This window comes from Peromyscus maniculatus, chromosome 23 (assembly GCF_049852395.1).
Source record: "Peromyscus maniculatus bairdii isolate BWxNUB_F1_BW_parent chromosome 23, HU_Pman_BW_mat_3.1, whole genome shotgun sequence".
Classification (NCBI taxonomy): Eukaryota; Metazoa; Chordata; class Mammalia; order Rodentia; family Cricetidae; genus Peromyscus; species Peromyscus maniculatus.
The window spans coordinates 10,450,865-10,475,755 of NC_134874.1; the positions used below are offsets into that span (position 1 = coordinate 10,450,865).

A 24,891-nucleotide genomic window follows, 5' to 3' on the forward strand; every position below is an offset into this window, starting at 1 on the left:
GGGGTAGAGAGGAAGATGGAGGAGGAAAGCCCGGGAAGGCATGGGAACGGGGTGGCGGGGGATGGAAGGGGCTAGAAACAGGGCAAGGAGGGGAAAGGGGTGCATTTCCCATCACCAAGGGAGCAGGTCCATAGGAAACCTCTGTTAAATGACCCAATGATCACTAGCAGATGCTATGGTGTGTCACTCAGGTCATGCAGTCTCTCCCTTCAGGTCCGTGGGACTGCCAGCTCTAGGGTGTGACAGATGTGTAACAGCTCCCAGTGGAGTCCCTTCGGGGCCACTGCCTGGCAGCCTGCTCGCCATAGGAGCACCATACACAGTGACTTGTTGGCTTGGGTGTCCAAAGACTTAATCTCTTGAACTTCAACTCAAAATAGCAGTAATGGGCCAACCCAGCTCATGAGCCCCTTGTTAGAGAGACCGACGCCTTCTTTTGTGTTATAGCTTGAATATGTAGTATATTACCATGGGCTCCTATGTTGAAGGTTGGTCCCCAGCTAAGTGGTGCTGGTGTGGAAGGTTCTGGAAAATTTAGGAACTGCCAACTACTTGGAGAAAGTAGGCCATTGGGGGCATGGCTTTGAAGCTTACACATGATCCCCAGTCTCTTCTTCTCTTTCTGTTTCTTGTCAGGCATGACAGTGAAACTCCCTCCTCCCTACACTTTCATTCTTTCTCTGGTATTTGTTCCATAGCTGACCCAATGACCAACTCATGCAAGTCTTGGCATCATTCAAGCTGCCCTGCTTGCAGCTCCCTGTGAGGCAAGTAGACACAGATGGGCTACTCTTTGCACAAAAGCTGACACTACTTGATCAAAGAGTCGTCTATGGATTAGGGCAAAGGGGTCAGCAACTCTAACCAAGGGCAAAATGCCAGTAACTTAGGAAAGTGTTTTCTGTCTTCTGTAACATGCCAATCATGAATGGTCTATTTGCGCCTCCACTCACAGTGATAAGCCATCCTCAGTGACTTCCATCTTTTCTCTGCTGATGAGTTTGGTGGCCATCTTTGTTCTAAGATGGCTGCTGTAGTGAATACGTGATGCCTGAATTCTAAGCAATGAGGGGAGGAGACACTGAATTCAGTCTCTCCCCTTTAAGGATTTGTTCAATCTCTTCTTTTGACTTCCCATTGGCCATCACTTAGGTCTGTAGACAGCTTGTTCTCAGATACAATCGGTCAGTTCCAAAGAAAGGGGGATGTTGGCTGGGGAGGGCAACTGGTTATCTTTGGACAGATCAATGACATGACTCTAACCATAGGCTGATGTGGAGCTTGTGGAGTAACCTGTGGCAAAAGTGGCTTGTAGTGGGCTAAATTTAGATGGTACAATGGGAATATGTGGCCATTGGGAAAGAGAAATGGACAGAGTAGGCAAGATGTAGAGGAGGAAGAGGCAGAGGGTGAGGCCATTTCTTGAGGTATTTCAATCAGTTCTTAGTTCTAACCATGAGTCTTGTGCCTACTTCTGGAGTAGAAGTAACAGAAACCCAACTTAGGCAATCATTACAGTTGTGAAATGGTGTAGACAGATCTTTCTTTGGGCCGACAGAGACTTTTTATTAATTATAAAAGCTCAGCCTATAGCTCAGGCTTGTTGTATTAGCTCTTATACCTTAAATGAACCCATTTACATTAATCTATGGTTTTGCCTCGTGGATTTTTACCTCTCTTTCATCTTGCACCTCCTGTTTTCTCTCCATGTCTTCTGGTGTCTCTCCTATGCTTAGGTTCATCTCCTCTCCTTCTCCCTCTGCCTGGAAGTCCCACCTAACTTCTTCCTGCCTAACAATTGGCCACTCAGCTCTTTATTAAACCAATCAGAAGGCACCTTGGCAAAGACACATCTTCACAGTGCACAAAAAGATTATTCCATAACAAAATGGGGTCAGGAGATGAGAGAGAGAGAGGGGTGGGGAAGAGAGAGAGAGAGGGAGAGAGGGAGAGAGGCTTCAGAAATGGGTTGTTTGGCAGTTCAACAATGTTTTCAATGACTCAGGGGCTCAGAGGTCACTCTCCATTCCATCATCTACATTTGTGGCTTCAACCTCAGGATGACTGACTTCTCTCATGGTGACAACATGGCCATCAGCAGCCACCAGTTCCTTCATTGAACCTGGCAGTGGAGAATGAGAGAGGAAATTATTGGTATCTACATCCTGTCTATCAGATTGGATCAATTAAGAAAATATGTTCTTCCTGGGTTCAGACACGGTACAGAGTGACTGGACAAATGAGCCTCCACATCTGCAGATGGGATGGGGGAAATGTGGATAGAATTAGGTTCTTTGGGGGTTTCTATTGAGAAACCTACAGTTCCCACTCACCTACAAAAGCCCTATTTTTCTTAAGGTGGCCAAAGAGTACTTCATCCTTGAAACACAGAAGACGTAATTCATGACCACAAGGAGACTCAAAGGTGAGGTGCTCCTCAATTGCTAGAGGATGGAAGAAAGAAAGAACAAAGGGAAAGATTTGGTTATACATCCCAGCGAGGCGCCAAGTTGCAGAGGGACAATTAATGGAGAGGTATCAAGGCTTGGAGTCACAGGGAGCATCTTTGGAAGAAACCCAGAATGCTCCAGCAAGCCCTCAGACAAACTGGATGGTGAGACATCCAGAGAAGCATGAAGAATCCCATCCAGCATGCCAGAGAGACCACAGCATGGCAACCACTTGGCAGATTGGAAATAAAAATCCGAGCAATGGCCATTTGTCATCTAAGGATCATCTGGCTGGTAGTAGCACATCTTGGGAGAATATCTAGGGCCCTGACTCCTTGATATCGCTGAGATACTTGGTCTTCATGATGGTTAATATTGTTTGTCAACTTGACAGGATCTAGAGTCACCCTGGAACAAACCTCTGGCCATGCCGGTGAGAACATGTTTTTGTTACGTTAACTGGTAGAAGAGTACCCAACATAATTGTCGGTGACACCGTCCCACAGACTGGGGTCCTGGACTGAATAGAAAGGAGAAAGTGAGCTGAGCATCAGCATCCATCTCTCTTGCTTCCTGACCGTGGATGCCATGTGACCAGCTGCCTCATGTTCCTGCCACTGTTCCCTCCCCACAGCGATGGACTGTCTCCTTCAACCGAGAGCAAAAAAGAAACCTTTCCTTCCTTAAGGAGCTTTGTGGAGCATTTTGCCACTGAGGCAACACAAGTAATGAGAATCGGAGGAGAAAGAGGTCAGTCAGCAAAGCTCTTGCCTTCTAAGGACCCGAGACGGATCCCCAGAAGTCATGCAATAAAGCTGGACAGGTTAGCATGGATTATAGTCCCAGTGCTGGAGAGGAAGAGAAATTTGGGTTCGCTGGCCGGGGAGCCTAGCGAGGGAGACCATGTCTCAAAAAGCAAAGGTGGACAGCACCTGAAGAACACCCTATATTCTGGACTCCACATGAACAAGCACCCTTAGACACACATGCACACATGTGCACATGCACACACATATGTGAACATGCATGAAAGAAGACTAACTAGTACAGTGTTATTCTAGAACTTTCTTCCTTGGTTCTCCTCTGTGCTTCTGCAGAGGGCTCTGTCCTGCCACCCTCTAAGAGATGGCTCAGATGTGTCCCTTGTCCCTGTTCCCCGAGGAGCAGCATGATAGGATGGTAAGGAACAGTCTCTGAAATGGAGGTGGACCCAGCTTTGAACATGGTTCCTCCCTCAACCAGCCAGATGACCGCACAGACTCTTTCCTTTCTCCAGGGCCTCAGTTTCCCTGTGTGTAATGGAGAAGGTCACACGTGCTGAGATGGATGGTCCCCAGGTCAGGAATCACAGACACAACAGATCCAGGATGGTCCCGAGTTTGGAGGGAATCTTGACACGGACTCTCTCTGTGTTTTCTCCCGTCTCCAGGACCACAGGGGACCCTCCCAGCATTTCCTCCATTATGCCCTTGTATTCATTCATGACTGTCAGGTACCGCAGTGCTGGGGAAGAACACCATGTTGACCTGTCTTTCTTTTCCTCTTCCTCTTCATCCTCTCCCTCCTCTTCCTTGCAATGGTGAGGATTAAGTCTAGGGCCTAGTGCATGCTGGGCAAGTGCTCTACCATTGACTGATATTTCCAGCCCTCTTTTTTTTTTTTTTACTTTATTTTTTCAGACGACGTCTTACCATGTTGCCTCAATCTGACTGTAGCTCAGCAGGAAAAAATGTGTGATCCTCCTGCCTCAGCCTCCCCCAAGTAACTGATGTTGCAGACCCACGTCATCAAGCCTGGCTTCTTTTTCATTTTTCTTCGATTCAGGATTTTACTTACGTAGCCCAGGGTAGTCTCAACCTCATCGCTTTCTTGCCTCAGCCTCCCCAAAGGCTGGAATGACACATGCTTGCTGGCCACCATGCCCACCAGATCTTGAATTTAATTTTTCTCTTCACCCCGGGTCTCTCGAGGTCTGACACTTTCCACCATTTTTGTCCAGTGGCTCCTGTGTGGACAAGGATGAAGCAGCTCGTGGACCTCGAGGGCAGATCTACCCTGGATGTCTATGAATACATTTCTTTTTGATCAAGCCATAGCTGGCAAAGTGTAAAGGAGGCAGCGGGAACAAGGAGGTCATTTGAAATCCCCATCCTTTTCAGATTTTATACCCCATCTGGTCTCTCCTGCTGAGAAGCCGGCTGGGCACACAGACCTGAAAACCTATGCCAGACGACCAACTAAGTCCCAGAAGTCAGCTCCTGATGCTATTTGGCAACCTCAGGCCTCTCTGGGCCAAGGGTTTAGTGCCAAGTATAATTGTGATTTACACCCCATACCCCTTTGGGTGCAAAATGGTTTTGATTAGATGCATACCATGTTTATTAAGCCTTGCACAAGGCAAGCTGAGGGCTTGGCTTCTCTGCCGTAAGAGGGAGGGAGATTTACACGGCTCCCTGCAGGATTCATTTAATCTCTTGGGGATTTACTGACCTTCAATTAGAACTGTTAAGTACTGTTTACACGGTCCCTAATTCATACAAGACCCACGTAAGGCTGGCTTTTGCTTTCATTAAGGACCCGAATCAGGAAAATAAAATGTAAAAGGTCTCTGCCAAGCAAGATGTGATTGGGGTGGAGTGGGGGGGGGGCGGGATAAATGAAAAAGAACGACGAAAATCAGAAGCCGTTAGCAACCGAAAGCCTTGCTTGCTAGTTGTTTAGGGCAGGAAGAAAATTAATGCAATTTTAGAACGTGTTTAAAAATGAGCAGACAAAAAGTCACCCGGTATGAGAGAGTCAGGACAGAGGGGAGGTTGAGAGTTTTAAAACTCATTCTATGTCAAACATGAAACATCATCCACTGGTATTATTCAAACATTTGGGAGTGGAGAAAGTGTGTGTGTGTGTGTGTGTGTGTGTGTGTGTGTGTGTGTGTGTGTGTGTGTGTCCAGAAGGGTAACACTGGGTGCCTCCTCAGCTGCTGTCCACCTGGGATGGTTTGAATGAGAAAATGTTCCCCCATGGGTTCACATGTTTGAGCACTGGGTCCCTGGTTAGTGATACAGTTTGAGGAGATTGTGAGTCTTTAAGGAAGTGGAGCCTTGCTAGAGGAAGTAGGTCACTGTGAGGATTTATAGCCTCACCCCACTTCCAGTTTCCATTCTCTCTGGTTCCCAGCATGCCGACACCTCGTGATTGGCCAGCTTCCTACTCAGGTGCCTGCTTCCATGCCAACCTGGCCATTCCGGACTCGAACCTTTGAGGACCAGTGGCCAGGAGCAACTCTTTCTTCTTTCCGTTGCTTTTGGACATGCTATCTTATCTCAGTAGCAGACCGGCAGTGAACACCACCTTACTTTGTGAGACAAGATGATTCCTGACATCAACTTAGGCCTCCACATGCAAGTATATATACATACTTGCACACAGGCACACATACGTATAAACACACACCACACACGTGAAAAATGGAAAAAAGAAAATTCAAAAAAAAAAAGCACAGGTCATATCAGACAATCCATCTCTTTGTCCACTAGTGCTAAACTGTTCTACCCCCTGGAACATTGGAGACGTAGACCCTGACATTCACTGATGGGGTTAGATGAGTTGGCCAGGACCAGTTTCCTGGCTCCACCTCCCCAGCACCAGGATTTCCAGGTTATGTACCACCCTTCTGGCTTTAGAAAACACACTTTATAAAAATTGTGAGGAAACACACAATAACACAGGATCAGAAATCCACAAGCCCAGCTGCTCCCAGTGGGTGAGAAATCTAAGACTCGGGGAATCTGGTCTGGGCTGGGAGCAGTCATGAGCTTGTGGTCCATCGGAGAGACACCCCTCCCAAGCTGTAGGCACTGTAAAGACGGCTGGCTGAATTATTAGAAACAGTCACGCTCACTCTTGGAGAAGAGCCCTATGCAAATGGCTGGGAGTCACCGTCTTCTGCTGGGAGAGTTTGTTTTCAATTCTCCAACACGTCGTATGCATTGCTTTCAATTTCAGCCTTGGAAACAGAACACTTAAGCCATGACAGCCTTGGGGTGGGGACAACAAATTCAACCACAAGAGAGTGAGATAATAAGAGTCACGGCCAACAATGAGACTCAACAGATGTACCGAGCGCCTGTCATGACACCCAAAGTCCCCAATTGTCCTATGTGGTTGTCATGATGTCCCTAGTGTGACGTGACAGCCTGGGGAAAGGTGAAGTCATCAGGACAGGTCACACAGAGACGGGGTGGCAAGTCAAGCCTCACATGCCATCCAGTAACCCAGGGGCGTGAGATGGACACTTCTCTTTATTCCAAACAGCTCCATTTCCATTTGCAGTAGAAGCTGGGGCATTGCTATGGCTTCATAGGGGTCTACCTGTTGGTAACCCCTCCCCTGGAGTGAATTAGGCTCTGAACGATGCAGAGTTTGGCAACCAGGAGAAAATGGGGCCAGCCAGCACTTTCTGTATCTTAAGACCCATTGACAAGAATGCATTTGGGTCTACGTCTCCAATGCTCCAGGGGGCAGAAGAATTTAGCACTAGGGGACAGAGAGATGGATGGTCTGATACGACCTGTGCTTTTTGTGTTTTCTTTTTTCCATTTTTTCACGTGTGTGTGGTGTGTGTTTATATGTGTGTGCAAGTATGTATTTGTACTTGCATATGGAGGCCTAAGTTGGTGTCAGGAGTCATCCTCGTATGCTCTTTCATCTTATTCATGGAGGCAGGGTATATCAATCAAACCCAGAGCTCACTGGTATGGCTAGTCTTGCTAACCAGCTTGTTCTGGGGGATCCCCTCTCTCTCCCTTCCAAGACCAAAAGAGCAGGTGGGTTCTCACACCTGCTCTGCATGTATGCAGATTTGGGGGACCTGAGCTCCACTCTTCATGCTGGTGTGGCAAGCACTTGAACCACGGAGCTGTCTTCCTGCCTCCCCCTCCAATCTCTGCTTTTTCTTTTTGATTGTGGTTAAAATCCCACAGCACCATGGCATTTTCCCTCCAAAATCTGTAAGTGTCTATTGCCCACTAACATTTGTGTAATGGACTTCTAGAACTCTGCCCTCCTATGAAACTGAATCCAGACCCTTTAAACACCATTCCCTGTTCCCCACCCCAAGCTCCTGGCATTTTAGATGAAGGTATTTATTGATTTGTATTTCTTTTGTGCAGTGTTGGAGATGAAACCCAGGAGATGAAACTTCTTGAATGCCAGAAAATTGCATTATCCCTAAACTATGCATCTAGGGCTCGAGTTGATATGACATTCTCCGCTGTTATTCATGTCATGTCATTGTGTTCGTCAAAGGCTCCTTCTTTGTCAAAACTAATATCCCATTGTGTAAGATGACCATGTTTTCTGTATCTTCTCAGCCATGCCTGGACCTGTCAATTCTCTCCACCTCCTGACTATTATCCACAATACGTTGTCAGGAGCATGTTAGCAATGTGTATGTCTTCTGTGCAGAACAACCCATTCTTATTCTCTGCCCAATTTTTAATGGGGTCATCATCGGTTTATGTTCACTCTTGAGATGTCTGACTTCTTCTTATCTTTTGGATTATTGACTGCTTATTAAATGTAGGGCGCATCAATACTTCTCCCACAGCATAGCTTGACTTTTCATGATCTCAAACTTTTCCCTCGCTGTGCAGGGCACTTTAGTTCAAGACAGTCTATGTGCCTGAGGTTGGATATGGTGCATTGGGTAGTGCAATTCAAGAAGTCACTGTTAATGACATTAACATCGACCGGATGAATTGCATAGGGTTATTTATGTATTTATTTAGTTGTTTATTGAGACCGGGGGGGGGGGGTTCGCATCTATGCTAGGCTGACTTCAAACTTGCTATGTAGTCAAGGATGACTATCGATCCCCATCCTGCCTCTGCTACTTGAGCATTGGGAGTATGGGCATGGACCGCCACACCTGGTCTAGGTGGTGCTAGGGGGTGAACTCAGGGCTTGAAGCTTGCTGAGACCAGCTGAGCTACAACCCCATCCCTGAAGGGAATCACTGATATGCAGACTTTCCCATCTCTGTCTTGGGTGGTATAAGGTCTGTGTCTGAAGTTGAGTTCTTCTAGAGACTACACTAGGATCTGATGACAGATCAGTGATTTGAAGCAGCCCTGGTAGGGGAACAAAGATGTACAAAGATCGAATTAATAAGCAAATGAGAACTGTGGGCCACTGGGCCTCCATCCTATTGCATTATGGTTTGAATCTGAAATGTCCCCCAAAGGCTCATGTTCTACATACTTGTTTCTAAGCTGGAGTCAGTGGAGCCTTTAGAAGGTGGGGCACAGCTGGAAGAAATAGGCCACTAGGGGCAGGTTTTGGAATCCAGCTGGGATCCTGGTTCTGTTCCTACCCTCTGCTTCTTGGTCCACTGTGATGTGAGGAGTCTCTGCCACATGCTGCTGCCATGAAGACCACCATGTCTTCCCCTCCATGGTAGACTGAAGCCATGGGTCGTAACACATCTTCCTTCCCTTACATTGTTTCAGTGCTGGTATCTGTCAGAATTTTGGTCACAGCAAGGCAAAAATAACTAATACACAACTGTATAGAATTGCTGGGTAGAATATAAGATACCAGATACAGTCAAACTCCAATTAGTAAGACATACACTTAGTGTGGGTCTGTGCCATGTACCATGTGGGCTCTGCCTCTTCTACTCTTGTATCTGTTGCTAACATTCACTGTGTGTCCATCGCTTGACCCAACAACCTGCCCTTTGGGATGCTGGGAGATGGCAGAGAGGGTGTTTCAGCTATGCTTTCTGACAAGTGGGAAGCAGGAAGGCATATGCTGTCCCTACATTCATCAGGGTCAAGGGTCACTGCCTACTCATTACCCCCCCCCCCAAACACATACATACTCAATGTTCCCTGTATGGGTCTGTTCTGGCTCCTTCAGACGAGGAAAGGAAGCCAGAGATGCTCAGCCCTCCAGGATCATTGCTCATGATCAGGGGTGTGAGGCTGTGGGACTCTTCCTTCACCTTGACCAGGCTAGGTGTGCAGGCATGGCAGAGTCACATGATGCAGGCTGTAGCTGAGGCACGGCAGCCTCCACCGGAGTCTTCCATCAGTCAACAGCCAAGGGTTGTAGGACTAACCACTCAAGGTGGTTCGGTCACCTGCTCACCACCGAAGGATTTCCCTTCGTTCAGAATCCTTCTGTTTTCTGAAGACCATTCTGTGCACCGCATGGCAAGGCTGGGCTGGAACTTCAGGCTTGTGTACAGTCCGTACTCCAGACCCAGGCTTGGCAGCAAATGTACAAACCATGGGAGTACTCGCCCTTTCCGGGTTCACTTCCAGTGCCTATGCAGTGAATGAGAATGGTCCTTACGGTCCCTGTGGCTTGAGATGACAAGAGGTGAGTCACACTGTGACCCCTCCCAGCAGCTGACTTATCTCTCCCACATGCTTCCTGCTGTTTGCACATCAGTGTGTGTGTGTGTGTGTGTGTGTGTGTGTGTGTGTGTGTGTGTGTATTGTGTGGTATATATGGTGTGTGTGGTGAGTAGTGTGTGTGCATACATATGTGTGTGGTGTATGTGTGTGTGTGTGTGATGGATGTGTATGTATATGTGTGTGGGTGTACCTGTGTGTATGTGTGTATATATGTGTATGTGTGTGTATGTATGTGTATGTGTGTGGTGTATGTGTGTCTGTGCATGTGTGTGTATGTGTATGTGTATTGTGTGTGTGTATGTGTATGCATGTGTGTGTGTGCATGTGTGTCTGTGCATGTGTGTGTATGTGTATGTGTGTGTATGTGTATGTGTGTGGTGTGTGTATGTGTATGTGTGGTATGTGTATGTGTGTGTATATGTGTATGTGTGTGTATATGTGTATGTGTGTGTGTGTGTGTGTGTGTGTGTGTGTGTGTGTGTGTGTGTATGTGTGTGTACTGCTTCTCCATCATCCTAACTAGTCCTGAGAGCAACAATCCAAATCAGAAGATAACTCAAGAGGAGAAGTTAGACTCATCGGCTGGATGGACTCCCGTTTGGTTGACCTGGAAGCGTGCTTTGCTCATGTCTCAGGTAACTAATTCTGGATGGGGCCAGCAGGGCCTTTCTCCAGTGGGTTGGGATAGCTGTTTTAGGATACAAACCTTCCTGAGCAACTGGAGTTCGAGTGCAAGATGGAGAAGGTGGGAACTTATTCCAGAAAATACTACTCGTGGGAAGAGAGAAAAGGGGCCAGGGGCCAGCACAAGCTGGGCCACAGGGCTCCATGGTGACCAAGGCTCCAGCGGCTGGACTGGCATTTGCCACTCCAGAGTCATACCCTGACAGTGAAGCCCTCCAGCTGTGCAGCCACAGACATACTTTCATCCTACCTCCTGTTGGCTCTTATTAGTCACCTGACCCAACACACACACATGACAGGATGTAAGATGGTGCTACTGCCCTACAAGTTGGGGGAAAGCAGCTCCAACACTGAGGGGAAACTGAGTCACAGAGAGATTTGAGCATATGACAGGGGCTAGGGACGTGGCTCCATTGGTGCTCATAAACTCCAGAACCACATAAAGAAATGGGCACCATGGGTTGTGCTGTATGTAACCCCAGCCATGGTGAAATGGTGGGCAGAGAGAGGCAGAGCTCCAGAAGCTCATGGGTCACTTATGTTGGGAAGTCCTGGGCCAGTGAGAGACCCTGACTCAAACAAAAAGTGGGAGACACCTGGGGACTGACACAGAGGTTGTCCTCTGATTTCCACATGCATCCACACCCTCAACCACATTTGCACCCACCCACCCACTTCATACACGAAAGCATACAGCTGAGGCTTCCCACGGAGGATGGGGTTGGTGCCACACTGTGACCCCTGCTGTCTACGTTGCTAGCATTTAAACAGTGATGACTCCCTGAACTCCCAGAATGAACTAGAATAATTTTCCCTGACCTTCTTCTCATCATGCTAAGGCCTCCTAGCTGCCTTCCTCTAACGTGCTTACACCAAATGGCAATACACCAAATATTTTCCACAGTTGGTCATGGCAACCTTCCTCCTGCCACTTAGTTATTATCTAGAATTCCAGGGTTTGCATTTCCCATCTCCTGCCCCAACTGTCCCTGTGGTGCCTAGTTCAATCCAGAGATCTCTCTGGGACCTTAGTTGTACCGCCAGGGCACACTTTTAAGTATGCTGACATCTCCTGGTGTGAAAGGTAGAAAGTCCTTTCCAGAAATGACGTAGGCTCTCAGCAAACCCTTTACTATCACTGAAAGTTGCTGCTTCCTTGGGATTCTGGCATTCTACCTTCTTTTTAAAAAGTATACAGTTTCATTTGGAGGGCCCTTTGGAAACTCAAAATGCCAGCTGGGCTGGCTGTGACTTGATGCTTGTTAACACTGTGTTCTGAGGAAAGCCCCCTCCTACGCAGCAAGTTTTAAAGGCTTTGTGGCGGGGTATGGGGGGTGGAGGGATCTCAGTGGTCAAAGGAGACAAATAAAAATAATCCTGAGGTTATCGGAGCGTTGACATCGTGTACAATAGTAGTTAGGAATATTTTCCAAATTTAAAAATCTCATGGAGGAAGTGGGTTACAATAGCAGTGACCTCCGACCCCCAGCCAGTCATAATGGTTTCCTGGATGCAGGGATATTATGGGCTGGAGCCAAGGATTTCAGCAGAAAAGAGCACAAGATGTGTTAAACTTAGAGCACAATGTGTGACATCCGGGAGGGGCTACCAAGGGTCATCTCTCCTTCTGAGGAAAAGCAACCCTTTCCCAAACAAGGATCTGGAGCATTCTCATTGTAGAGACAGTGCCTTTTTTTTTTCCTGTTACTAATTTGAGTTGGATTTTTTTTTTCATTCCTTGAGACCTCAGTGAATCAGAAAGTCTTCACTAGGGACCATTTCAAGGGCTTATTCATCACCCAAATTGTGATGAGGTGACTCCTAAATGCTGGGTGTAGCAATCAAAAGAACTGTGTCCAAAGAACTTCTACAGCTCACATGTTCAACCTCAGTGTCGCTGACATGTGGGCCAGAGAATCCATGGCAGGGGACTGGACTGTACACTGCAGGATGTTTCACCAGCATCACTGATGACAGACACTCTTGGAGCCTTCTCGCTGTGGTCACAACTAGCCACATCCTCAGATACCTTTCTTGCATCCAAAGGTATTAAACCATATATCTACATGTTTTTCTATAGAGAGAACAGTTCTCTGAAGAGACAGGCAGACTATACACATAATTAATAAGCAAAAGGATGAGTTAGGCTGTCTGTTGGCAGTGAGAGACCCTGTCTCAAAGAATAAAGTGGAGAGTGATTGAGGAAGAACCTGATGTTGACCTTTGGCCTCCATGATATGAACACACCACCACCCCTGTACCACTCCATAATCCATGAAGAAGACTTGAGTCTTGGCAATGGGATCAGCATGAAAGGCTGTCCTTTAAGTGATATGACTGGTGAAGTCCTTACTGAGAAAGGTGACCCTCAAGTGGAACATTTGGGAAGGAGGCAATAGCCAGTCAGGGGCTCTGAGCATGTATATAAGAGGTCACATCACCAAGGAGAATCAGTGTGGTTGGGGTGAAGAGAGGGGACTGGAGGAGATGCTGGGAGAGGGCAGGGTGTTGCAGCACACAGGTGGCACGGGGGCCCTCAGGGCCAAGCACAAGGCTTTGCTTTCCTCTGATTGGAAAGGAAGTCATTGTTTGATGGACAGAGGCATGAGTAAGCCTGATGTTTTTACAGGATGACTCTGGCTGATGCCACCTTGAGAACAGGCTTCCGCAGAGGAAGGATAAAAATCAGGGATGTACTGAGTCAGCCTTAGAGTCTGGGTAGCCAAAGACTTGACCAGTTATTTATACACGTGGGTGGACTCATCCTTCCCTTCGTGAAGACACACTCAGTGGGCAGTCTGTAGCTGCCGCATAGACACAGAGAAAAATATAAATTGAACTTGCTTCATTTTTCCCATGACCTTTCCTTGCTAGAGACTCCACTCAGATAATGTCTTGATTTTTCAAATTGGAAATATTAGCATTATAATTCTTACTAAACCCTGATAGAAATGATAAGGAAATAGTCAGCAAGCATTCATTCCGTATAAAGTGTTATGTCCCCTCATTCACGACCTCCCTGTCCCCTGTGAAGGGGGTACTGATCACAATACTTCTCCCACCATCTAGAGGAGGAGATGGAGGCTCAGAATGTTTTGGCGAATTCCCCAACGTAGCTTCACTTCAAGCTTCAGCAGGTGGTGTGGGTGAGAGACAAGCATCAGGTTGACATAGAAGGCAGAATCTTCATGGCGGTTAACCATGCATTCTAAAATATCCCCTCCCTTTCCCAGAACTCATTGAGAGATCTTGGTGGGTGACAGTGAGGAATGTTGGGCTCCAAGCTGGGGAAGTGTTGGGCAGAAGTTGGAGCCACTCCTCAGTCCTAGATGATGTGTTTGCCTTCTAAGTATGAAGACCTGATTTGATCTCCAGAGCCCACATGAAAGCTGACTGAGTGTGGTGATGGATTTATACTCCCAGCACTGGGGAATCAAGGCAGGAGGATTCCTCAGGCTTACTGACTCTCCAGCCTAGCCTACTCGGCAAGTTCCAAGCCAATGAGAGACTCTGTGTCAACAAAAAGATGGATGATGCCTGAGAAGAAAGTTTGACCTCTGACAGCCACGTGAATATACATGTATGTGCATGTACAGCTGCACACCTAGATGAGCACACACACACACACACACACACACATGCATAATATGTGCATCCATGCATGTGTATGCCTCTTGGTGTCACCTGACAAAAAGCCCACCCAGAGCCTATCCAGGATTTTCTGGGGGAGAAAGACATGCCAAGTGATTAGGAATCACCACCTTAAAATTCTGAGAGTTGTAAAAAAAAAGTGCAGGATGGACTTAGCATATGGTTACATATGCACACGCATATATGTGTGCATACAGATGTATGTAGATGTGTATGTATTGGAACACGAAATCCTGGAAACAGCAGTGATGATGACAGTGGCAGTGAGTTAAAGGAGGAAGAGGAAGAGGAGGAGAAAGAGGAAGAGGAGGAGGAAGAGGAGGAGGAAGAGAAGGAAGAGGAAGGGGAAGAGGATGAGGAAGAGAAGGAAGAGGAGGAGGAAGAGATGGAAGAAGAAGAGGAGAAGGAAGAGGAGGAAGAGGAAGAAGAGAGGGAAGAAGAGGAAGGTGGGGCAGAAGAGACACAGGGCAGGGAACAAGATGGTGGCACACCTTAACAAGGCCAGAGCGGGTGGCCAGTGACTGGCACAGAGCCCTGGTTCGTTTGGGTCTGCAGTGATGGAGTCCTTTCTCTCTTTTGCCTCCATCATCCTCTTTCCTGTTTCCTGCACCCCCATCTCCTCCCAAGCAGCTGACAGTCTCTGCCACAGCCAGAGCGCTTTGGAAGCCCAGTTCTACCCCAAATCAGGCCTTTGTCTAAGCTGCCTTCTTCCACACAAAATGCCAGCCCCCCTTCATCCACGAAGGGTTCCCTTGCTCCACAATGGCTTGTCTTCCCTTGTACATCACACGGGACCCATCAGCAGACACGGGCATGTGGGGCCTTGGAAACAGGTCAGAGCACGTCATCTTGAGACAGGGGTTCGGCTTCCTGCACGGAGTGGCTCATTTCCTGTCCAAGTCCTCTACTCAGAACACCCTGATCTCAGCTCTACTGACCTGTTAGCTTCCAGGTCAACTTTCTGTGTATTTTAACCTCAGAAAACTCACTGAACTCAATCCAAATGAGGAAACTACAGATCACTTAGAGAAACGAATTCGAAACCCTTCACATTTGGCTCCAGGGAAGCTCAGAGCTAGGAGGGACCTTTGTGTTCATCTCTTCCAACCTGCCCTCATCCTATAGGACAGACACCAAGGCACAGATGTGACCCTTTAGCAGCAGATACTACCAGCTAGAGAGTGACAAAGCCAAGAATCAAACCTCCTTCTCTGGTTCCTCAAATGCTTCACTTCCTCATTACTATTGTCCTTGTGATCCAAGTCATGGAAAAAAAAATCACCACGAGAGTTCTCTGGTCAAGGACAGATCTTTTGTAAGTAGTTGCTTCCACATTTAGCTCTTTTATAAGCTATGCTTTTCATTTATAGTTTTTCTTTTCTTTTTTTTAAAAAGTCAGAGCAACACTGTGCTCTCACATAATGGAATCCTAAAGAATTTCTATTTAACCTCAATGTCACGAATGCGTGCAAAGCTACGTGTTGAAAATGAGTGGTCGATTTTTCATTCTGAATGAAATGTAATTTATCTAATTGATTTGGTTGAATCTGTGCCTTCTGGAGCCTTTTTCCCCTGTTTCTGAGTGAAATGGCCAACTTGCTGAGCCCTGACAAGAGGAAGCAGGGCGAGAGAGAGAGAGAGAGAGAGAGAGAGAGAGAGAGAGAGAGAGAGAGAGAGAGAGAGAGAGAAGCAGCAAGACCACCAGTCACACAAAACTTGTCTCCATCAGGCCAGGGGCGAGGGCTCATGGGAAATTCAGGGAAACTATATTTTTGGCACCCAGCTGAGCCTCAAGTTATTTATTTGTGCTCATTTATATCTTTCCCAATGGCTAAGGAGCCAAAGGCTCAGTGTGTCTTAGAAAAGATGAATCCCCAGTGTTTCTCGGCCATCTATCATCTGCAGAGAATGGCGTGTGCATGATGCCGCTCAGCTTACTCATCTAAGTGGCCAGGTTGGGAAAGCTGTTGTAATTTCCATCTGTAGCAGGTTTAATGGTACTGCTCACCCCCACGAGCCTACCTGGACTCTAGAATGCATTTGGGCTTATGTGGAAAGTGTCTTTACAAATGTGCGTGATCTTGTGGGGGTAGTGTGTGTGTGTGTGTGTGTGTGTGTGTGTGTGTGTGTGTGTGTGTAGGCCAGAGATTGACATTAGGCATCTTCCTCAATCACTGTCTCTGTTTTGAGACAGGCTTTCTCACTACACCCGTGCTGGCTAGCCAGTGAAACCCAAGGAGCCATTTTTCTCTGTTTCCCCAGTGCTGGAGTTACAGATCACTGTGACCATGCCTGAGTTTTTATATGGATCTCGAACTCGGGCTACTTTTTATTTTAAAAGACCTACTTATTCTAATTGTGTTTTCCTCCATGTATTATGTGCACCACATGTGTGCCTGGTGCCCATAGAAGCCAGAAAGAGATTTTTTGGTCCTGTAGAACTGGTTGTGAGACATTGTGTGGTTGCTAGGAATCAAACCCAGGTCCTCTGGAAGAGCAGCCAGTGCTCTCAACGGCTTAGCCACCTCTCTATCCCCCAAACTCAGGTTCCTTTGCCTGGGAGGCACTTACCGACTGAGCTGCCCCCTTAGCGCCAAGTGAAGGATCTTGATGTGAGGTTTTTCTCGATTTAGTCCTTCCTCACTGGGATGAACTGAACTCTCTGGACCTGGAATCATAATCAACCATCCTGCCCTTGAACTGTCTCTTGATATTTGGGCCACAGTAATATAAAAGCCGCTAACACCAACCCCCTAGTCTCTCCATTCCAAAGGAATGGATTTTTTTTCTATTGGCAATTTTATTATTTATTTGATGTTTGACCCAGAGTCTCACTATGTAGCCCAGGCTGCCTCAAACTCTTGGTCCCCTTGAGAGCTGGATTAACCTATTTATATCTTAAGTAACTCAAACCTGGGTCTCTGTGACTTGGAATTCACTTTCATCAGCCTCATGGTTTAACCAGGAATACGGATGGGATTTCTGACCGGCCTTCTCATTTTGTTACGTCAGCTCAGTCACACTGGGACAGCTGAGGATTCTAGAACCCCAAGTACAGAGGACTGATGGGGCTTGGAGGGCCTCTTACCTGCCACCATCACTCGCTGAGACCTCAACGTGTGCCTGACACTTTCTGTGCTGTGTGGGGACTGTTTGATTAAAGGTTGTGGAGAAGACTCAGAGGTCAGCTTTCTAATACCCAGACTGGGGGCATGGGACGGTGCTGAGCCTCAGTACGTCAGTCAGAACCTGGGACGGAACAAGGAATGGATCCTCAGCCCCTCCATCCCTGGACACTCAGCCATGTGCAGGTGAACAAGGGTTCACACATATGAAGGGCTCCTCTCGCACAACCAGGAGATGTGTGCTGAGTAACACGTGCTCTGCTCTGGCACTAGCTGTGGCAGGGAAGACATCACTCAATGCAGGAGAGAGTGGTGATATGGACAGCATAGCTCAGGGCAGACATCTTTCTACACCCCAGATTGCTTTCCACCATGGAGTGACCCTGGAAAAGCACTGTCTTCTCTCTAAGCCTCAGTTTCCCCATTGACATCTGAGAATATTCTAGAATCGCTTGGGGGAATCTTTTAAAAATATAAGTTCCAGTCAGAGAGAGAGAGAAAAAAAAAATTCTTCCTTAGCTCCACTTCTGTGGAATGTCTGAAACAGACCCATAGAATCAGAAAACAGAATGGTGGCTGGCAGAGTATGGGTACGTGTGTGTGCGCGCGCGCGCGCGCGCGCGCGCGCGCGCGCGCGCGCGTGTTGGGGGCCAGAAATAGGGAGTTGTTGGCCAGCTTCACAGAAAATCAGAATGAGGCCAGTGAATAGCCAAGCTCTCTGAGGTGGTGATACTGGGTGTGGGGGGTATTCCAAGCAGAGGGAACAGCCATGTGCAAAGGCTCTAGGATCTGCAATTACATTCTCTATTGGTCTTTACAGTATTTTATTAGGACAATATATATTATACATAGACAGATGGATGGATGGACAGACAAGGGCTAAGTGATTTTGGCAAATCTATTTGCTTCTAAAATAGCATCCCCATGTCCCCAGAAAGTTCTATACTGCCCAAATTCTGCTTCATTATTTTGTTATGTTTTGACTCTTATGGTCATAGATGAATTTCTTTCCCTTTAAAGTTCATGGAGATGCAGTCACAGGATATTCACTTAGCCATGCCTAGTTTCCTGTTTTTAATATCACATCTGTGTGATTCATCCATGTCATTTTGTGTTATTTGTTATCTATTTATTTTTATACTGCTCAATAGTATTCCATTGTATGGACATACCACAGTGTGTTTTCCCGTCTCGTCGGATGTCTAGTTACAATGTTGCAGTTTGGGGCCCTTCTGATATCTACTTACAATGTTGCAGTTTGGGGCTCCTCTGATGTCTAGTTACAATGTTGCAGTTTGGGGCTCTTATGGAGCTGTTGTGAATGTTCATACCTCCCTTCACTTCTCTTGCATATAAAGTTTGCCTTCATGATGCAGATTCATCTTTAATCTGATTAGAAATTGCTGAACAGCTTTCCACTTGATTCTCATGGGAAGCAAGGCTGGGAGCCACAGGACGGGGGCCTTTCTGATGGAAACTTGCAAATTCTGGCATCCTATTGCTATTTCCTTGGCTCTCAGCTTCTTTGACGTTGGGGCTTGTGACGCATGGGCTTGTCTCTTGAGTACCTTACCAAGCACCCCAGAACAGCTGCACCCCACCATAAGCCACATGTTCAACTACCTGGATAAGCTCTCCCTGCAGGCCTCACCTCTCTCCTCCTAGGAGAGAGTATATATTAAATCGTGGTGCCGGGACTAATTCTTTACAGCTTGCAGGTTGCTCGCTCTCCACGAGCAGACAGGAGGGCGCCCTGACGCTGTTAAAGATCACACACTTTGATAACTCACCCTCCTGATTTATGGTAGTCCGGGTCTCCACGTTCACCTAATGAGGGGAACTCCGGGTGTCAACCTGTTTATTAAATGCCTAGAACCATGTGTGAACCGGACCGGAGTAAGACGTCAATCATACTTTCATTTATTCTTTGTATCCCCCCCTCCTGTTCCTTCAGTCCTCTCTCCTCAGGACTGTCATCTCTCAAGGCCTTTCTTTTCATCTCCAACGCTGAGGGTGGGGCGGGGCTTGAGGATGGATCGCTGGTGGAGAGGGTCGGTCAGTCTTGGGGGGGTGGTGCCCAATGTTTGCACTTTCCTACTGGTTTCATGTGTGTTTAGAAGTTAATGGTACTCTGCACCTCATGACTCTTTCTCAGATGTCAAACAAAAACATGAAAGGGAGAGTGGCCTGAGGGGAGGGTACTTGGGCGCAGGGTAGGACAGCACCCCATCCGCAGCCTGAGACAGGCTGGTGAGTCTTAATGAAGATGGAAGATGGATTAATATTCTTGGGGTTGTCGGGGTCTAATGAGGCCTTAATTCATTTCCTTTAATTCCCTTTGAAATTAATTTCTTTTTCTTAAAAAGAAAAAAAAAAGGCACAAATCAAAATAACGGATGGCCGGGACTCTTTAATCTCTGCTTCTCACCCTTCCCCTTTGAACTTGGTCACTGTCATGTTCCTAATCTCTGGAGATTCCGCCCCGATCCCTTTCAAGAGCCATCAGTCCCATCTCTTTGGTTTGCTCTCCTGGATGTGGCATAAATATTTCTGTCCCTTTGAGGCCTCCAGCTGGATTCTGACCTTGGACGTGGCGGGGGGCGGGGGGGGGGCAGAGCAGGCCACTCTGACGTTATCCAGGCAAGAACAGCTCTAGGAAGCCGGGTCTGGAGATGCTCGCTTGAGAGTTCTGGGATGCTCACCAGGGCTGGGGAAAAGGTGGGCTAGCAGAGGTCTGTATTGTTAATGCTATGTAGGGGCTCTTGTTCTGAAGATCCTCAGACTTTGTGCGGGTACCCCTTGAAAGTAACCTCAGCCCTGAGCTCAGACTGAATTCATGCCCAGTCTGCTTTGGGACAGATGCTGTGTCAATGTTTGTTGGACTACAAGAGCTATGGATGTAGAGGTGAACCTGGTTGCACACAGCACCGTCATTAACTTAAACTTGGTTTCTATCCGTTTCCACAGCAGGAAAAGAGACAATGTGCCCGTGGCTATGTGGACTAGCTGAACATCTAAGTAGAGATGGGCCCTCCTTTGGTTATGTCCGTTCTCTTCCCTAGCAACCGACCATCCGTATTTAGTTGGGCACTGGGTGTCAGCAATTAGGACAGTTTCTCACCTTCCTTCTGGTAGAGTGTGGGGCGTAGTTAAGGTCTTGGAGAGCCAGTTGGAAGGGGCCCTTTGCCTCTCTTTTACGTTTTCCTGCCATATGGTTGGAAAGCAGCCACGAAGGCCGGGGACGAAGCAGCCATGTTGGCGTATGAGGCAGGAAGTTAAAAGCAAAGAAACAATGTGGACAGCTGCTTCGATCTGGGTCAAGTGTTAGGCTGGGGCAGGACCCCTTTGCTTCCTGCCTCTGAGCTGCTTTTACACGAGAGAGAAGCGGACTTTCAGTCTCTTCAAGTCAGTGGTTTGGGTTTGTGATGGCAGACAACCAAATATAAGTGTCAAGGGTCCGACGTGGCTTCATAGACCTGACATGCCACTGATGGATAAATCCAGTGACTGGGGCTTGAAATGCCCCAGGAATAGCCAGGGTGGATGGAGGAGAGAGGCGGGGAGTGCTGACTGAGAAAGACACATGGCTGTTAATTAAAATGAAGTGCTGGGTGTAGCCGCCCCTGCCTGTAATCCCAGCACTAAGACGTTATCCCAGTTCAGGGAAGCAAAGGCATGTATCCCTCCATACAAAATCTCCAGTCTTTCCGTCTGTGAACAGCAGGACCGGTGGAGAAACATGTTTGCAGCAGAGGAGAGGCCGTGGGCATCTCTTCAGGATCTTGGTTCAAGAGACAGAATCAAGACTGGAGCTTAGATGGATAGAAATGTGGGAACATATCCTCCAGCGGATGTCGCCCACTCAGGCCTGTGACACCCTTAAGCAGGAGGCAGCTGACTGCTAGACAGGAAGGCTGTCAGCCTCTGATTGGGAGAGCCTGGGGACAGTGTTATTCCTGGTCTCTGGGCAGTGCTTCTACAAGTCTCCTCAGTGGTGACCCCAGGAGGAGGGTAAGTCACTCCCATGGTCCCCAGGCTTGCCTCTATTTTAAGATGAAAATAAACCCATCCCCTGAATCTCAAGCATTTTTTTTGCAGATGGTAAGCTGGACAGAAGTCTGTGCATCCCCAGTTGGAAGTCTTCCCCGATCATTGTACAGTCAAGAATTTATCCAGAAATGTAACATCTACAACTAGGGTCTTTTGTCTCATCTTAGCAATTTGCGGTGGCTGTGTGGGAGAAGAGAAGCGGGTGCTCTTGTGGAATCCATGTCTAGCCCCCATCTTCGGAATCAGGAGCATGTAGCTCTCTGTGTGCATCTTTTGTCCAGACCATGTGGTCACCAGCAGTTTGCTGGGAGCCTTAGATCCTTTCTCTGCTGTTCCAGGCTCTATTTCATGGCCACCCCTGTTTCTTGGGCTCCAGGAAAGGGCAGGTCAATAGGAAAGAGGCTGGAGTATGGAGGCATGGGATGCACATCTTGTATTTCTAGGAGCGTCTCCAGCAGCTGCACCCTCTGATTCCCATCTCCATCTACCTTCAGACTTCACAGTGCACAGCTCAGCTCCTCAGGAAGCCCCTGCCTGGGCTCTAGCACCCACAGATGCTCCAGCTCTGGGGACTCCTCCTTTTTGTCTTACCAGCCCAAGGGTGAAATCACAGCAGCTGACCTCCAGGCTATGTCAGCCATTCCCATGGGCTTCTCAGCCCTTCTCTCAGGCAGGCAAAGAGTCCATATTTAACTCCTCTGTATTAAAAGCTTTTCGTGGTTTCATTTTTTTTCTCACTGGATTCTGCAGAGTACAGACATCATCCCACAGTTACAACAGGCTCTCTGTTCTGTGTGATGATGCCATTTTGGTTTTGAGGTGTACCACCTCAGGGAGCTCATCAAAGCAGGTGCTATTACACTTTATACAAGTATTAAAGAACAAAACAAAAAAAAAACAAAACAAAAAACTTGAGGGTAGGCAATACTGTCCCCGATCTGCAACACCTCTGTTTGAACCACAGTTTTACTGACTATCTACAAGAGCTCTGAGCAGTCGACCTCACCATTCCAAGTCTCAGTTTTTCCATCTGTAAGCTAGGAATTAAAAAAAGGAGCTGTGTGGAGATCAGCAAGGACAAGGCTGCATCCCTCAGCATGTTGTCTGGCATGAACTGGCAGGTCACATGTTCACAGTCCAGGACTCCAACCCATGAGATGGTGCGGTCCACAATTTGGGTGGGTGGTCCATCCTCAGCTAACTCTTTCTGAGAACATTCACAGTGGGGTGTGTTTCATTGAGAATTCTCGGTTCAGTCAGGTGGACAATGGCAACCAACCATCAAAGGGCCTGATACAAAATCTGGCTGTGATTAAGCCAGAACTTGTAGGTTTTTTTTTTTTTCCTTTTTGCTTTCTGGGGGACCATCACCTAGCTCCCAATGGAGACTTATTCTTATGAATGCCCAGCCTTAGCTTGGCTTGTTTCTAGCCAGCCTTTCTTAACTTAAATGATCCCATCTACCTTTTGCCTCTGGGATTTTACCATTCTGTATTCTATATCTCTTTCTTTCCTTCTTACACCATGGCTGGCTGTGTGGCTGTGTGGCTGTGTGGCTGTGTGGCTGGGTGGCTGGCCCCTGGTGTCTTTCTCTCCTTCTCCTCTTTATTTGCTCTACCTGGCAGCCCTGCCTATTCCTCTCCTGCCTTGCTATTGGCTGTTCAGCTCTTTATTAGACCAATCAGTTATCTTACACAGGCAAAGTAACACAGCTTCAGAGTTAAACAAATGCAGCATTAAAGAATGCAACACACTTTTGCATCATTAAACAAATATTCCACAACCTAAATGAATGTACCACATCTTCAAGTAATATCCCATACCAAGCATTGAGTCTTGCCCTAGCTCCTATCATGATCATTTTTTTCATAAAGAATATGCTTATGCTAGACTTCAAGACATGAGAAAAAAATCCCATGTGGCAGGCTTCATTTGAACCACAGAACATTGGGTGGCTGACTTCAGCTTTGATACTGGGCTTCTTCTGTGTGCAGTGGAAGAGGTTGGACCATGTGAGCTGTAGGTCAACAATTTGGCTGTGTGGGGACACAGCAGATGCCAGTGTACAAAATGATGTAGAAGCCTGGTGTGCTGGGGGACTTGAAAGGAGGTAAGCATGACTGAGACCTCTCAGGATTGTGGACAGGTGGATGACCAGACATGAGCAGCTGGAGTGGAGACAATTCAGTGGTTTCACACTCAGCTATCAACAGATGGGGTTAGGGGGATGGCCACGGCTGATCACCAGGACAAAGACATGGAGTCTATTCTAAAACCCAAAGCCAGTGGGATTTCCCAAAGAAGCTTCCACAGAGAGCCAGATGACCCCAGTTCAAATCCTGCATCTACCATTTACTGTATGGCATAAAGGACTCATCCTCTCTGTGCCTCAGTTTTCCTGTCTGGGAAATGGGGACAGTCGTGGTAGATAGGAGTTGAAGACTGAGGGAATTCATCATGGAGGGTGGCACAGGACTAGGTCCATGATGGCTAACCATCAAATGCTCCTTCCTTCCCTGTGAGCTGTTTTTGGCCTCATTAAAAAGGACCAGACATGGTCAGTCCCTGGGCCAGACGGCTGACCTTAGGAAAACTGTGCTAATTGGAGGTTACAAAACTCTTTTCCAGAGCTGAGGGCTGACTTCTGGACCTTGCAGAGAGGTCAGGCTTGGTCTTCTGAATTCCCCGGGAGGAGTGTGCGCCCGGGAGCCCTTGTGTGGGGCTCACTAAGAGATTGGCCATTAATCACACACAATTATCCTGACCCTGGGGGAACTGTGCCTCTCCCCTCCCACAGATGGACTTCCTTCTCCAGTGGGAAAGTCCTTCGCGCATGCTCATGGAACACGGAGCGGCCATACCGCAGAGACTGAAGGTCGGGTCTGTTGATTCTCAGCCTCAGAGGTGTCTTCTTTTCAGCTCTAAATGCCCTTCCAGGGGAGCACATGTGGTAGACACAGACAAAAGTCTGAGGCTGGGCTACAGTTCCAGCAGAAAGCTTGCTTAGCCTGTTGAGACCCTGGGTTCTGCACCCAAGACAAACAAACAAAAGTGTTTGAGGGCTGAAGTTGGTAAAGTGCCTGCCACAGAAACATGAGGACCTGAGTCTGATCCCTCAACACCCGGTGTTAAAAAAATAAAAACTCCGGCATTGTGATTCAAGTTTATAAGCCACCACTGGAGACATGGGGACGGTAGGTCATCAGGGCTCGCTGGCCAGTTGGTTTCGACTAGTTGATAAGCTTCAGGGAAATAAGGAACCCTGTCATAAAAATCAAGGTGGCTGCTTCCTGAAGCATGGCTCCTGAGGTTGACCTTTGGCTTCCACACACATGAGTACTCATGAATGCACACACAGGAACATGCATGAACACACACACACACACACACACACACACACACACACACACACACACGCGCGCGCATGCACGCACGCACGAATGGATAGCATAAGGTGTGGGATCTATGTGTTAACAGCTATGTGTGTAACTGCGTCCTGAATCTCTA

General features: G+C 47.6%; 1 long non-coding RNA gene across 1 annotated transcript; it reads right to left on the bottom strand.

Annotated features, from left to right (window-relative positions):
• Positions 1-1,976: 1,976 nt before the first annotated feature.
• On the bottom strand, positions 1,977-17,208 carry LOC121825342 (uncharacterized). The gene is made up of 3 exons (XR_006067526.2): positions 17,123-17,208; positions 16,781-16,877; positions 1,977-2,122 (listed from the first exon to the last, which is right to left on the bottom strand). It is a non-coding gene; the product is annotated as an uncharacterized LOC121825342 (long non-coding RNA).
• Positions 17,209-24,891: the final 7,683 nt, after the last annotated feature.